Source organism: Phyllobates terribilis, unplaced genomic scaffold (assembly GCF_046119375.1).
Source record: "Phyllobates terribilis strain yellow unplaced genomic scaffold, ASM4611937v1 Scaffold_1__5_contigs__length_1240528914, whole genome shotgun sequence".
NCBI lineage: Eukaryota > Metazoa > Chordata > Amphibia > Anura > Dendrobatidae > Phyllobates > Phyllobates terribilis.
Genome location: NW_027362761.1, coordinates 215,575,617 through 215,588,448, shown reverse-complemented (window position 1 = coordinate 215,588,448; position 12,832 = coordinate 215,575,617).

Sequence of the window (12,832 nt, the reverse complement as noted above, 5' to 3'; positions counted from 1 at the left end):
TCAAGAAGTTTATTAACCCTTCAGGTGCTTCACAGGAATTTTTGGAATGTGGAAGAAAACAATGAACATTTAACTTTTTTTCACAAAACTGCTACTTTAGCCTCAAATTTTTAATTTTCACAAGGGCAACCAGAAAAAATGGACCCCAAAATGTGTTGTGCAATTTCTCCTGAGCACGCTGATACCCCATATGTGGTTCAAAGCCACTGTTTGGGCGCACGGCATGGCTCGGAAGGTAAGGAGCGCCATTTGACTTTTGGAATGGAAATTTGACTGGAATCGATAGCGGATGCCATGTTGCATTTGGAGAGCCCCTGAGGTGCCTAAACAGAGGAAACCCCCAACAAGTCACCCCATTTTGGAAACTAGACCCCTCAAGGAACTTATCTAGATGTGTGGTGAGCACCTTGAACCCCCAGGGGCTTCACACAATTTTATAATGTTGAAGGGTGAAAATAAAAAAACACATTTTTATCACAAAACTGCTACTTTAGCCTCAAATTTTTAATTTTCACAAGGGCAGCCAGAAAAAATGGACCCCAAAATGTGTTGCGCAATTTCTCCTGAGCACGCTGATACCCCATATGTGGTGCAAAGCCACTTTTTGGGCGCACGGCATGGCTCGGAAGGTAAGGAGCGCCATTTGACTTTTGGAATGGAAATTTGACTGGAATGGATAGCGGACGCCATGTTGCATTTGGAGAGCCCCTGAGGTGCCTAAACAGAGGAAACCCCCAACAAGTCACCCCATTTTGGAAACTAGACCCCTCAAGGAACTTATCTAGATGTGTGGTGAGCACCTTGAACCCCCAGGGGCTTCACACAATTTTATAATGTTGAAGGGTGAAAATAAAAAAACACATTTTTATCACAAAACTGCTACTTTAGCCTCAAATTTTTAATTTTCACAAGGGCAGCCAGAAAAAATGGACCCCAAAATGTGTTGTGCAATTTCTCCTGAGCATGCTGATACCCCATATGTGGTGCAAAGCCACTGTTTGGGCGCACGGCATGGCTCGGAAGGTAAGGAGCGCCATTTGACTTTTGGAATGGAAATTTGACTGGAATCGATAGCGGACGCCATGTTGCATTTGGAGAGCCCCTGAGGTGCCTAAACAGAGGAAACCCCCAACAAGTCACCCCATTTTGGAAACTAGAACCCTCAAGGAACTTATCTAGATGTGTGGTGAGCACCTTGAACCCCCAGGGGCTTCACACAATTTTATAATGTTGAAGGGTGAAAATAAAAAAACACATTTTTAACACAAAACTGCTACTTTAGCCTCAAATTTTTAATTTTCACAAGGGCAGCCAGAAAAAATGGACCCCAAAATGTGTTGTGCAATTTCTCCTGAGCACGATGATACCCCATATGTGGTGCAAAGCCACTGTTTTGGCGCACGGCATGGCTCGGAAGGTAAGGAGCGCCATTTGACTTTTGGAATGGAAATTTGACTGGAATGGATAGCGGACGCCATGTTGCATTTGGAGAGCCCCTGAGGTGCCTAAACAGAGGAAACCCACAACAAGTGACCGAATTTTACAATCTACTCCTCTATATAAATTAATCTAGTGGTGGGAAAATAAGTAGGTAAATGGTCACTAAACCCATAGATGAATTCCCACAGAGGTGTCATTTCCATAATGGGGTCACTTCAGGGGGGATTATGCTGTTCTGGCACTTTTCAGAGTACCAGAGCTAAAGAATCCCCCCTGAAGTGACCCCATTTTGGAAATGACACCCCTCTGGGAATTCATCTATGGGTTTAGTGACCATTTTAACTCGATGGATGATTTCCAGAAACAAGCACGCAATGGAAGGTTTAGATTCTGGAGAACCCCCCCTGGAAATGAAGTGAGCTCTACTCGAATGTGTCATTCACTAAATGAACCAAATGTTTGAATGACAAATTGGGATACATTTTTACAGTTTAAAAACGTGGTTCTGTGTGGTAGATTTTAAAGCAGTCAGTGACGCATAAGGCTGGCAATGATGGGCATTGTGGGCAATAGTAGCGGGTATCACGCCTCATTCCTCTCTTAGTACATACACGACATCTTTTCTGGGGGTTCCTTCTTGTTTCCGTTGCTGGAATAAGTGCAATAAAATGTCGCTCAGTGAGTCTTTTCACATCCTCAGATTCTAATGGATGATCGGGGCTAACACTTTGGAAGACAAGATTTTCAATGACCTTTTCTTGATAATCAAGAAAAGGATCTGAATTTCCTGCTTTTTTGTACAACACAAAAGAATTGTATGTGGCCACCTGAAACAAATAGATAACCAACTTTTTATACCAGGTATAGGACTTTCTTGATACCTGGTATGGCTGTAGAACCTGGTCTGCAAGGTCCACACCCCCCATGTGTTTGTTGTAGTCATTGACTGACACAGGTTTTTGCTTCGGAGTGGTGGATCCTAGTTCTACAGTGGCCCTTGTGGCATCTGTGTGGATCGAGCTGAGGACAAAAATATCCCCCTTATCCCTATATTTCAGGGCAAGCAGCTCTCCGTTGCGTACAGCCCCTGACTGCCCCTTTTGGAACTTTTGGTTGACTAATGGTTGTGGAAACCCCTGACGGTTTTTACGGATGGTCCCACAAGCCCCGATGTTGTGTTCAACCAGACTTTTAAATAGGGGTATGCTGGTGTAATAATTGTCCACATATAGATTGTAGCCTTTTTGAAAAAATGGACTTATCAGCTCCCAAACAATTTTTGCAGATGTCCCCAGATAAGTAGGGCATCCTGGTGGGTTTAGTTGGCTGTCTTTCCCCTCATATATGCGGAAAGCGGATGTGTATCCGGTTGAACTTTCGCACATTTTATAGATCTTTATTCCAAACCTTGCCCTTTTAGATGGGATAAATTGCTTGAGGTGCAGTCTTCCTTTGAATTTTACAAGGGACTCATCTATAGAAATATTTTGTGTTGGGGTGTAGAGGCTTAAGAATTTTTCTGTCAAATTTTCAATGATGGGTCTAATTTTATATAACCTGTCATGTTCTGGGGCATTTCTGGGCAGGCATTGACTATTGTCGTTAAAATGCCAAAACCGCATGAGCATTTCATAACGGGTCCTAGGCAGAATGACTGAAAACATAGGGGTGGCTTGAACAGGGTGGTTGGACCAGTAGGATCGAATGCTCGGTTTTTTAACAAGCCCCATGGCAAATGTAAGTCCTAAAAATTTTTTTATTTCCGGGACATTAGTTGGTGTCCATAAATTTGCCCTAGCATAGTAAGATCGGGGATTCTGGCTTATGAATTGGGATGCATATAAATTTGTTTGCATGACAATATGCTCTAGCAAGCTGTCTGTAAAAAACAAATTAAAAAAATGAATTGGTCCAAAATCTTCCACCTCCACATTTATACCAGGAGTGGCGTTGAAATCAGGGCTGAATGGAGCAGCCGAATCCGAAGCCTCCCATCTGGGAAATGCTAGATCATGTGGCAAAGCCCCTTGTACACTGGCGTGCGCCAATTCACTAGTAGCAGGGACAGCGCTTGTACTGGGCAGTGTTCCCTGATTTGGAGACGTTTCTCCAGTAGCGCTATTTGCCCCTATTGTTGTACTGGTCCTTGGGCTTGAGGATGGACCAGAATCACTGCTCATTTCTGAGCTCTCAGTGTCGCCGCTACTAAAGCCCTCAAAATCCACATCGCCATCTGAGATTGCGCTGTCATCAGTGTCAGAACACAGCAGGGCATACACCTCCTCTGCGGTATAAGTCTGACGGGCCATTTTATTTTTAGATTTTTTGACTGGACTGAACGGACCGGACTGAACGGACGGGACTGATCTGACAGGACTGACTGACCTGACAGGACTGACTGACTGATCTGACAGGACTGACTGACTGATCTGACAGGACTGACTGACTGACAGATCTGACAGGACTGACTGACTGACAGATCTGACAGGACTGACTGACTGGACTGATCTGACAGGACTGACTGACAGGACTGACTGACAGATCTGACAGGACTGACTGACTGACAGATCTGACAGGACTGACTGACTGACAGATCTGACAGGACTGACTGACTGACAGATCTGACAGGACTGACTGACTGACAGATCTGACAGGACTGACTGATCTGACAGGACTGACTGACTGATCTGACAGGACTGACTGATAGATCTGACAGGACTGACTGACTGATCTGACAGGACTGACTGACTGATAGATCTGACAGGACTGACTGACTGATAGATCTGACAGGACTGACTGACTGACAGATCTGACAGGACTGATCTGACAGGACTGACTGATCTGACAGACTCACGAACCCTAACTCTTACTTTCTTTTTTATTTTATTTTTTTTTTACTTTCACAGTGGCAAGGCTGACACAGCTCTTGTCACACTGTTTCTCCTCTGCTCTCTCACTGAGATCGGAGGAGAAACAGTGTATTTATCAGGCAGATCGCCCGGGAAAGTTTGTTGCTAAAAAAAACTTCCCTGGTGATCTCTCTGATTGGCTGGTGTGACGCTGACATCATCGAGACCTGAGCCAATCAGGTCTCAATGATGTCAGAGGTCACAGCACCGGGATCCCCGCCGCTCCTGAGGTGTGTGGGGGGTCCCGATCGCCGACCACCAGCTGTTACTATCTTTTAAATGCCGCGATCGCTATGGATCGCGGCATCTAGAAGATAGGAACAGGTTAACATCATGGGGACCTGATCCATTCAGGTCCCCATGATGCCACATGTCAGAGCTATCGCTCTGAACCGGTACCGCAGCGCTAGCAGGACCCTGGGGGTCCTGAGCGGTGCGGGACCACCCACCGTTTTTAAACGTCGGCGCTGCACAGAGCCCGGGCAGCGCCGACGTTTATGTACAGTGGGCGGTCCTGAACCGATTAAGAATCCATTTTCTGTAGGTCCCCAACTTGCCTGCTATGAGTAGAGACTTCTGTCACTGTAACTTGCTTGCTGGAAATGTGCTACCTTGTACAATAGGTCTTCTCTTCACACACACCCGCTGATGATCAGAACAGACTTAGGGTGTCCTTTCTTCTCTCCACCAAGACTAACTATAAAAAAAACAGAACTAACTCTGGTTAGTTTTGGGCAGGAAAACAACTTAGGGAGACAGTGATCAGAAAGTGCTCTGTTACACCCAGAGCACTTAATGTTTAATTTGCATATGAACGTAAACTCTAATTTCTCAGGAATGCAGCGACAAATATGCAATATAAAGACACTTATAGATTTAGCTTTCAAAGAGCTGCATGCCCAAATATAAGGTTTAATGTTGAACAATTATTGCATAATATTAGATACAGATTCCAGAACACAATCACATTTCCTTTTTGCCTGTGAGAATATTTGGTAGCAACTATGCAATCAAGTATAGATACATTTCAGACCATCCTGTTATATATAATGACAATCTTAATAGTACGTGCACCTTTCAATGTATCTGGCGCATGTTTTCCTAAGGGAAAGACTGGAGCACTAGTCATTCATAAATCAAACCCACAGTTTGTCCAAGACAGTTATTTTCAAATCATGGACCCGAGAATTGTATTTGTGAAGCTAGTTTGCATTAACTATATGTATAAAGTAATGGGACCCTCCACATTAGAAGATAACAGTATTACAATTGGTAGACGGTGAGTGGGGAGGGGGCTATAGCACATTTGGCATGGGGAACCAGGCATTATAATCACTGTTTTGTTATACTGTATGTATTCCATGAATTATTTATTATCAGTATATCCTGTATTGTGGTACATAAACTATATTCCATCATTACTAAAGCATACCAGAGACTGCTCTGATTTCACCAGAAGAACAATAAACATATCCCTATATGTGATGGAGCTCCCTTCTGGATACTTCCTTGGTCCGGATTGACAAGCATGATACATTAGTGTCACCCAGATTTGTTTATTTTGCTGGTAAATATGTTGTTGGCTTGTGACATTTTATTCTATAGGAAGTAATAAATCAGAATTGAATAGTCCCGTAGGGTGAAAGAGCTCCAGTGCTAGTTATTGCTGTCCTGATGCTAATCATGATGTATTCATTCACGCCCGCCAAGTTTAGTAATGTTACTGATGTCATAATTCATCATTTTCTCTTTGTGTTGCCATATAATTCACTATATTCCCACAAACATTTTTGGCTCGAAATTAGACTGCATTTTTTATTAAGCCAGTCAGATATCAGAAACCAGAAATGAGCCACGTCCCACTAGTTAGATGACTCTACAATACTGGCATTTCAATTTCTCTTGTATTTTCCTTCACGCTCAACATGAATGTTTTATAGAAGATTTAGTTGTTTTTTGTTTCACGACTGTTTCAATCCTGTGGTAACAGCAGTTTTGCAGAACGGCTAACACATTTGAAACTGCAAGAAGAGACGTTGCCCGAGGCAGTAAAGATGCAAACATATCCTTATTACGGGTTCATTTATGGTTCCCTGGTGTGCCGGGTTGTCTTTATTTACCAGACAACTGTTAGAGTCATTATATAAGTAAACTTTCCATTTTCATAATCTCTGTGTTAAGTATGCTTCATTTACTGCAATTATCGGACCAAGGAGACAATAGGACAGCAAGCAGGGAGACAAGTACAAAGGAATGAGCACAACTAAGCTGCGGGATGGAAATAAGTTTTATAGATAAAACATCATGATGAGCAGATCAGTATATGACCCCACACTGGAAACTCTCTCCAAAGGCAGTCATGAAAAGGATTATATTCTGTGCTACTAGTCATTCCTACAGTGATGTCGCCTTCTAGGTGCCACCAAGTCTCAGCAGGCCGGTGGTTTACAGTACTTTGCCTGTGAAATGGAATCACAATCCCATTGTAGACACAATCAACCGAAGGTGAGATGCCAGGCACAGTCAAAGCTATGCCACGGTGTCTAATGTTCAGTACATCCATATTCTTCAGTCAGCTTTAGAAAAAGCTCCTATAATTATATAGTAACTTTGTGATTTTCCAGTCACTTGAAAGGCTATAGGTCCATCTAGATGAAGCAGAAGATACAGGAACCTGTAAGAAGCCAGTAAGGCTATGTGCACATGGTCTGGAGCTGCCTGCGGCGTCAAAGCTGCGGAATAGCGGCATGGCTTCCACCCTCATTACGCAAATGAGCGGCGCCATTTTTTTTCTCACATGCGGACTTTCCTTACAGATATTAGTCTATGGGAAGAGTCCACATGCGGACTCGCAAGAGAAATTGACATGCTGCGGGTCTGAAAGACATGCCGCATGTCAGTTTCCGTGGGTAGACACAGGATTTCTAGAAGTTCCATCCACCATGCTGTAACATCTGGCAGCTGTGGGTTTGACGCTGCATAACATGCAGCGTCAAACCCGCAGCGGCTCCTGACCGTGGGCACATACCCTAAGTATGGAAAGGAAGGTGAGAGGGAGAGGTCAGTAATACAGTACTATGTTTATTATTTTATACCACTGTGGCAGTTTTTAACTCTTTCAATATACAAGCCAAAGGAAATTGGCACCCAACTAGGAGATCCTAGCTGTACCTCTTTCTTTACTGCTTAATGAAAGTTTGTAAATGGAGGAAGATTCTGAAATGAACGGGCAGAGGAGCTTTTCATTCAGCTCCACTGGTGTCTGCGAACTTTCCAGTAGTTGACCACTCTGTTTCCAAACAATAGTGCTAATTGGTTTTCATCCTTCAATGGTCAGGTTCTCTGGGTTTTATAAAGGACCCTCTCCATTGCTCTGGGCCTGAGCACCACACTTTTATGAATTCCTTTAATGAGCTTTAGGTGTATTTTTCTATTATTGTTTTTGACTTTGACATGGCTTGTTTCTGACCATATCTTATATTCCCCTAGTCATGATCATGTGCTTTTCTACCAGATTATTATTATTATTATTTACATTTTGCTACGTTTGCCAATATGTAAAAATGACTGTATATATATACAGTGGTGGCCAAAAGTATTGGCACCCCTGCAATTCTGTCAGAAAATACTCAGTTTCTTCCTGAAAATGATTGCAATCACAAATTCTTTGGTATTATTATCTTCATTTAATTTGTCTTCAATGAAAAAACACAAAAAGAATTGTCCTAAAGCCAAATTGGATACAATTCCACACCAAACCTAAAAAAGGGGGTGGACAAAAGTATTGGCACTGTTTGAAAAATTATGTGATGCTTCTCTAATTCGTGTAACTAACAGCACCTGTAACTTACCTGTGGCACCTAACAGGTGTTGGCAATAACTAAATCACACTTGCAGCCAGTTAACATGGATTAAAGTTGACTCAACCTCTGTCCTGTGTCCTTGTGTGTACCACATTGAGCATGGAGAAAAGAAAGAAGACCAAAGAACTGTCTGAGGACTTAAGAAACCAAATTGTGAGGAAGCATGAGCAATCTCAAGGCTACAAGTCCATCTACAAAGACCTGAATGTTCCTGTTTCTTCCGTGCGCAGTGTCATCAAGAAGTTTAAAGCCCATGGCACTGTGGCTAACCTCCCTAGATGTGGACGGAAAAGAAAAATTGACGAGAGATTTCAACGCAAGATTGTGCGGATGGTGGATAAAGAACCTCGACTAACATCCAAACAAGTTCAAGCTGCCCTGCAGTCTGAGGGTACAACAGTGTCAACCCGTACTATCCGTCGGCATCTGAATGAAAAGGGACTGTATGGTAGGATACCCAGGAAGACCCCACTTCTTACCCCAAGACATAAAAAAGCCAGGCTGGAGTTTGCCAAAATTTACCTGAGAAAGCCTAAAACATTTTGGAAGAATGTTCTCTGGTCAGATGAGAGAAAAGTAGAGCTTTTTGGCAAAAAGCATCAACATAGAGTGTACAGGAAAAAAAAAAGAGGCATTCAAAGAAAAGAACACTGTCCCTACAGTCAAACATGGCGGAGGTTCCCTGATGTTTTGGGGTTGCTTTGCTGTCTCTGGCACTGGACTGCTTGACCGTGTGCATGGCATTATGAAGTCTGAAGACTACCAACAAATTTTGCAGCATAATGTAGAGCCCAGTGTGAGAAAGCTGGGTCTCCCTCAGAGGTCATGGGTCTTCCAGCAGGACAATGACCCAAAACACACTTCCAAAAGCACTATAAAATGGTTTGAGAGAAAGCACTGGAGACTTCTAAGGTGGCCAGCAATGAGTCCAGACCTGAATCCCATAGAACACCTGTGGAGAGATCTCAAAATGGCAGTTTGTAGAAGGCACCCTTCAAATGTCAGGGACCTGGAGCATTTTGCCAAAGAAGAATGGTCTACAATTCCAGCAGAGCATTGTAAGAAACTCATTGATGGTTACCGGAAGCGGTTGTTCGCAGTTATTTAGGCTAAAGGGTGTGCAGCCAAGTATTAGGCTGAGGGTGCCAATACTTTTGTCTGGCCCATTTTTGGAGTTTTGTGTGAAATGATCAATGATATGATTTTTGCTTCATTGTCTTTTGTGTTTTTTCCTTGCAAGCAAATTAAATGAAGATAATAATACCAAAGAATTTGTGATTGCAATCATTTTCAGGAAGAAACTGAGTATTATCTGACAGAATTGCAGGGGTGCCAATAGCTTTGGCCACCACTATATATATATATATACATATATATATATATATATATATATATATATATATGTATATATATATATATATATATATATATATATATATATATATATATATATATATATACACAGTACAGACCAAAAGTTTGGACACACCTTCTCATTTAAAGATTTTTCTGTATTTTCATGACTATGAAAATTATACATTCACACTGAAGGCATCAAAACTATGAATTAACACATGTGGAATTATATACTTAACAAAAAAGTGTGAAACAACTGAAAATATGTCTTATATTCTAGCTTCTTCAAAGTAGCCACCTTTTGCTTTGATGACTGCTTTGCACACTCTTGGCATTCTCTTGATGAACTTCAAGAGGTAGTCACCAGAAATGGTCTTCACTTCACAGGTGTGCCCTGTCAGGTTTAATAAGTGGGATTTCTTGCCTTATACATGGGGTTGGGACCATCAGTTGTGTTGTGAAGAAGTCTGGTGGATACACAGCTGATAGTCCTACTGAATAGACTGTTAGAATTTGTATTATGGCAAGAAAAAAGCAGCTAAGTAAAGAAAAACGAGTGGCCATCATTACTTTAAGAAATGAAGGTCAGTCAGTCCCAGACATCAGGCAGGCAGGCAGGCTGTATTGGAGATGCAGTGATAATACCAACAAACACTGAATTACAGTCCTGTGTGCTACCGCTGCTCAAATTGCTAGACTTAGCCCCAGGTCTCAGAGGCGTGGAAAAATCCTTTTTTTTTCAACTAAATCCTCTTTTTTTTTTTTTTCCTCAGTCAGACTGTGCAAATACCCGTCTTATTAACCTTTTGGTATTTTTCCCCCGCCCCCCCCAAAAATGAGTGTGTCTGTGAGTGTTCAGACACAAATATATCTGTTTAAAAGAGTCTGGTTTCTGCCAGATAACTAGAACTGTGGTTTTGCAGCTCCACGGTTCAAAACTCTGTATTATCCACTTTTTTGCCTTTTTTCCATAAAAAAAAACAGTTTGAGTGTCTTCCTGACTGTTCAGACACAAATATACAGTTATATGAAAAAGTTTGGGCACCCCTATTAATCTTAAGCTTAATGTTTTATAAAAAATTTGTGTTTTTGCAACAGCTATTTCAGTTTGATATATGTAATAACTGTTGGACACAGTTATGTTTCTGCCTTGAAATGAGGTTTATTGTACTAACAGAAAATGTGCAATCTGCATTCAAACTAAATTTGACAGGTGCATAAGTATGAGCACCCTTATCATTTTCTTGTTTTAAATACTCCTACCTACTTTTTACAGACTTACTAAAGCACTTTTTTTGGTTTTGTAACCTCATTGAGCTTTGAACTTCATAGCCAGGTGTATGCAATCATGAGAAAAGCTACTTAAAGTGGCCACTTGCAAGTTGTTCTCCTGTTTGAATCTCCTCTGAAGAGTGGCATCATGGGCTCCTCAAAACAACTGTCAAATGATCTGAAAACAAAGATTATTCAACATAGTTGTTCAGGGGAAGGATACAAAAAGCTGTCTCAGAGATTTAACCTGTCAGTTTCCACTGTGAGGAACATAGTAAGGAAATGGAAGAACACAGGGACAGTTCTTGTTAAGGCCAGAAGTGGCAGGCCAAGAAAAAGCATCAGAAAGGCAGAGAAGAAGAATGGTGAGATCAGTCAAGGACAATCCTCAGACCACCTCCAGAGAGCTGCAGCATCAACTTGCTGCAGATGGTGTCACTGTGCATCGGTCAACTATACAACGCACTTTGCACAAGGAGAAGCTGTATGGGAGAGTGATGCGAAAGAAGCCATTTCTGCAAGCACGCCACAAACAGAGTCGGCTGAGGTATGCAAAAGCACATTTGGAGAAGCCAATTTCTTTTTGGAAGAAGGTCCTGTGGACTGATGAAACCAAGATTGAGTTGCTTGGTCATACAAAAAGGCGTTATGCATGGCGGCAAAAAAACACAGCATTCCAAGAAAAACACTTGCTACCCACAGTAAAATTTGGTGGAGGTTCCATCATGCTTTGGGGCTGTGTGCCCAATGCCGGCACCGGGAATCTTGTTAAAGTTGAAGGACGCATGGATTCCACTCAGTATCAGCAGATTCTTGACAATAATGTTCAAGAATCAGTGACAAAGTTGAAGTTACGCAGGGGATGGATCTTTCAGCAAGACAATGATCCAAAACACTGCTCTAAATCTACTCAGGCATTCATGCAGAGGAACAATTTCAATGTTCTGGAATGGCCATCCCAGTCCCCAGACCTGAATATCATTGAACATCTGTGGGATCATTTGAAGAGGGCTGTCCATGCTCGGCGACAATCAAACTTAACTGAACTGGAATTGTTTTGTAAAGAGGAATGGTCAAAAATACCTTCATCCAGGATCCAGGAAATCATTAAAAGCTACAGGAAGCGACTAGAGGCTGTTATTTTTGCAAAAGGAGGATCTACTAAATATTAATGTCACTTTTCTGGTGAGGTACCTATACTTATGCACCTGTCAAATTTTGTTCGAATGCAGATTGCACATTTTCTGTTAGTACAATAAACCTCATTTCAAGGCAGAAACATTACTGTGTCCAACAGTTATTACATATATCAAACTGAAATAGCAGTTGCAAAAACACCAATTTTTATAAAACATTAAGCTTTAGATTAATAGGGGTGCCCAAACTTTTTCATATAACTGTATCTAATTAAAAAAGTCTGGTATACGCCATGAAATTAGAACTGTGGTTTTCCTCTTCCACGGTTCAAATCTGGGTGTTATCCACCTTTTTGCCTTTTTTCCATAAAAAAAAAAACAGTTTGAGTGTCTCGGTGACTGTTCAGACACAAATATATCTATTTAAAAAAGTCTGGTATACGCCAGGAAATTAGAACTGTGGTTAACCTCTTCCACGGTTCAAATCAGGGTGTTATCCACCTTTTTGCCTTTTTTCCATAAAGAAAAACAGTTTGAGTGTCTCGGTGACTGTTCAGACACAAATATATCTATTTAAAATAGTCTGGTATACGCCAGGAAATTAGAACTGTGGTTTTCCTCTTCCACGGTTCAAATCTGGGTGTTATCCACCTTTTTGCCTTTTTTCCATTAAAAAAAAAACAGTTTGAGTGTCTCGCTGACTGCTCAGACACAAATATATCTGTTTAAAAGATTCTGGTGAAGGCCACAGAAATAGAACTGTGGTTTTCCTCTTCCACGGTTCAAATCTGGGTGTAATCCACCTTTTTGCCTTTTTTACATAAAAAAAAACAGTTTGAGTCTCTCGCTGACTGTT